General features: G+C 43.7%; 1 pseudogene; it reads right to left on the bottom strand.

The window, feature by feature from the left end:
• Positions 1-531: 531 nt before the first annotated feature.
• On the bottom strand, positions 532-1,531 carry LOC119878862 (annotated as a pseudogene).
• Positions 1,532-4,148: the final 2,617 nt, after the last annotated feature.

Genomic DNA, 4,148 nt, shown 5'->3' with positions numbered 1-4,148 from the left:
TGGTTTGTATTTTAAAAGAAACAGCTTCCTTATGATTTGCCTCAAGATCTGGTGGAAATGCTTACAGGAACTAGCTAATAACAAAAACCAAGAGAAGGACATTCAAAATACTGATTTACTTTGGCAGCAAATGGTCTTTGAAGACTAATGAAGGTAGACAAGGACCCGTTAAAGTGAAGTGGGCTATCTCAAATACACAACAATTTACATAGAAGTTCTTAAAAATTTTTTTTAAATATTTTATTTATTCATGAGAGACACAGGGAGAGAGAGAGAGAGAGGCAGAGACACAGGCAGAGGGAGAAGCAGGCCCCAAGCAGCGAGCCCGACGTGGGACCCGATCCAGAGTCTCCAGGATCAGGCCCTGGGCCCAAGGCGGGGCTAAACCACTGAGCCATCCAGGGTGCCCCTTAAAATTTTTTTTTTAAAGAGCTAAGCATCTGTACCAACCAATAGCAATGCAATACCTAGTTTATGACGACTTGAAACAAAACAAATGCCCATTAGGAAAAAGAAAAGCTGTATTTTATCTAACATACTTCAGTCAATAGTCCAGGAACATTTTCCTCCCAATACGATACTCCCTCTCTATAAGGCTGTTCCTGGGAGCCAGACACTTTAGGTTAATAAGGGAGTTAAGACTAATTGCTTGCAGTTTAATAGACAATAACTTTTTGCGTCCCTCTTAATGTGCTAATAGTTGTGTCTAAAACAACATGCAATTCTTAGAAAGGTACCATTTCTGGGTTTTTTATTATCTGTAACCTTTGGAAACTAATCACATGAAACTACAAAATTAGCAGATGTCTTGAAATCTGTATATAAAACATAAATTACCTCTAATTTCAAACTCTTATTAGTGTACCACTCAATCTTTAAAAAACAAAACAAAACAAAACAAAAAGGCGGCTCCAAAGATAGTCTTATACCATTCTTTTAAAAAGGAAACTGTTCCTTTTAACTTTACACCCACCCCACACCCCAATTTCAAAACACATCACTTAATTGTCTTGGTCATGGACATTTCCAAGATGAGATTTTATATTTTGCTCCCATAGCTTCTGGTTATCAGAAAAACCATGCTTTCCTTTATTGAAGGAGTTTGGTCCTGCTGATGTTGGTGTATCCCTTCCAATATTCTTCATCGCATCTTTGCTTCTGGAGGCATTTCCTCTGGTTCACTATCTTTGTCTTCGTTAAAAGCTGCTGCTACTGAAAGGGTTTTTGGAGCAAGCGTTGGAACAGTTTCTTTAGGCTTACTTGATCCAAGTTTGATGGATCTGGCTGAGGCTTTCTTTGTCGTCTACCTATGGCAAATCCAAACTTGGAGATCTTTGTAGGCTTTGTTGGGAGGTCTGCAGCTTCTTCTTTAGCTGATCGCTTCTCAGTGCTGCGACTGGAACTTTCCCCTCCATTACTGGAAGAAAGTCTTAGTTTTCACAGGTTTTTCTGCTTCTTCTTCAGGTCCTCCCACGGCTCCAGCTCGTTGCGGTTTCTCCGGCTTCTCCTCTCCCGCCTTCCCGTCCGCCATTTTCCCCGCCGCGGCCTCCTCTGCAGCCATGCCAAGCTATAGCGCCCTTCTTTATCTCTTATTACAGGCTTTGGTTTAAAATCTAGTTTTTCTGATGTAAGTATTGCTACTCCGGCTTTCTTTTGATGTCCATTTGCATGATAAATGTTTCTCCATCCCCTCACTTTCAATCTGAAGGTGTCTTTAAGTCTAAAAAGGAGTCCCTTGCAGGCAGCATATAGATGGGTCTTGTTGTTGTTGTTGTTGTTGTTGTTGTTGTTGTTGTTGTTGTTTTTAATACATTCTGGCATCCTATGTCTTTTGATTGGAGCATTTTGTCCATTTGCATTCAGAGTGGTTATTCATAGATATGTATTTAGTGCCATTTTATTGCTTGTTTGGTCATTATTTCTAGATTTTCTCTGTTCCTTTCTTGTCTTTGTCACTTTTGGTCTTCCCTTCCCAATCAAAGAGCACCGTTTAATATTTCTTGTAGGGCTGCTGTAGTGGTCACAATCTCCTTTAGTTTTTGTTTGTCTGGGAAACTCTTTACCTCTCCTTCTATTCTGAATGATAGCCTTGCTGAATAGAGAATTCTTGGCTGCAGACTTTTGCCATTCATCACGTTGAGCATATCATGCCACTCACTCCCTTCTGGCCTGCCAAGATTCTGTGGAGAGATCTACTGCTAGCTGTATGGATCTTCCCTGGTGAGTTATGGATTCTTTTGTCTTGCTGCCTTTCGGATTTTTTCTTTATCACCATATTTTGCAAACTGTTCTGCAATATTGTCTTGGTGTTGGCCTGCTTTTGTTGATTTTGTTACGAGTTCTCTGTGCCTCCTGGAACTAGATGTCTGTTTCATTCCCCAGACTAGGAAATTTTTCAGCTATTGTTTTTCCTCAAATAAAACCTTCTGCCCCCTTTTCTCTCTTCTTTTTCTTCTGGGACTTTTATGAAATGAATGTTATTACGCTTGATGGACTCACTGGGTTCCCTCAGTCTACTCTTGTGGTCCAAAATTTTTCTTTCTCTCTTTTGTTCAGCTCTATTATTTTCCATAATTCCCATCTTTGATATCACTTATTCATTCCTCTGCCTCTTCCATCCTTGTGGTCATAACACCCAGGTCGGTTTTGAATCTTAGTTACTGCATTTTTCATTTTGGTCTGATTGTGTTTAGGCTCCTGCACGTCTGCAGTAAGGGTCTCCCTGATGTCTTCCAAGCTTTTCTCAAGCCCAGTTAGTATCCTTATGATTGTTGCTTTAAATATTGGATCAGGTATATTCTGTATATCTGTTTCGATTAGATCCCTGGCCATGATCTTTTCTTGTTCTCTTTTGGGATGAATTCCTCCATCCTGGCATTTTGTCTAGGTCTCTGGCTTCTTCTGTGTGTTAGAAAAGCCTGTTCGGCAGCCTGAGTGGCTCAGCGGTTTAGCGCCGCTTTTGGCCCAGGGTGTGATCCTGGAGACCCAGGATCAAGTCCCACATGGCTACATGGAGCCTGCTTCTCCCTCTGCCTGTGTCTCTGCCTCTGTGTGTGTGTGTCTCTCTGTCTCTCATGAATAAATAAATAAAATCTTTAAAAAAAAAAAGAGAGAGAGAAAGCCTGTTATGTTTCCTGCTCCTGCAAGTAATGGTTTTATGAAGAAGAGTTTGTATAATGTCCAGGGCCCGGTGCTTCAGGAAGTGTCTCTGGTGTGCTATGTGCCCTCTGGTGTTGCGTTTTGTCTGTTCTATCCCTCAGGCCAGTCATCTGCAGAGGTTCTCCTTGCTTATAGTGGGGAGTGTTTGGACCTTGGCCGGAATGTGGCCAGTTTTAACTAGTTGTGCTCCAGTCTGCTTGTTAAAAGGGACCTGGCACTCTTTCCACTAGAACTGAAGCCTTGTGGAACTCTGTGGTCAGTAGACATCCTGTGTGCAGGGGTTTCTGCTGGTCTTCTGGGGAAGTGGCCCACTAATCCCATCCTGACACACTTGCCCAAGAGCAGCATTAATACCAGCAGAGCACAGGGAGACAGGACTTGGTATAAGCAGGTCAGGCAGCCAGTGTTGGCACTGTGGTGTTTACTGAAGTTAGTTTATGCTGAGGGGCAGGGCAGAGAAATGGCACCAGACAGCTCCTTTGTCCGCAGGGACAGGTGTCCACGAGTCCGTTTTTACTGTTCTCAGGGAAGCACTTTCGACGGAGCAAATAATCTCCACTCAAGCACCAGGATTTTTTTTCAGATCACTGTTTTCACACTGTCTGTCTCTGGGTTGCTTGTTTGCCTGGAGCAGTGCAGTGCACCTTGGGCTCTATCTCAGCCACCCCTGCCAATTTTTAAAATTCCAAACGTCAGGGACCTGGTGTGGCGGGGGCCTGTGCTGGTCCTTGGGACAGGGTATCACAGTGCTGGGAACGATGCAGGTGTGACTCAGAAGGGCAGCCATGCCAGAACACAGGGGCATGGGTTTTGGAGCAAAGCAGGCTAAACAGCCAGTGTCCGGGTTTGCCACCCTCAGCAGATATGTCTGCACCTATGCTGAGGGCAAGGGAGGGAAGTGGCGCCTGCCAGTTCTTTTGTCCCCAGAGAGACAATGCCACCTCTCACAGACGCACTCCATATGAACGGTCTCTCTCCCATGCACCTGG

The sequence above is a fragment of the Canis lupus genome, unplaced genomic scaffold, assembly GCF_011100685.1.
Source record: "Canis lupus familiaris isolate Mischka breed German Shepherd unplaced genomic scaffold, alternate assembly UU_Cfam_GSD_1.0 chrUn_S2009H2208, whole genome shotgun sequence".
Taxonomy (NCBI): domain Eukaryota; kingdom Metazoa; phylum Chordata; class Mammalia; order Carnivora; family Canidae; genus Canis; species Canis lupus.
This window is presented reverse-complemented; position numbering and strand designations above follow the sequence as displayed.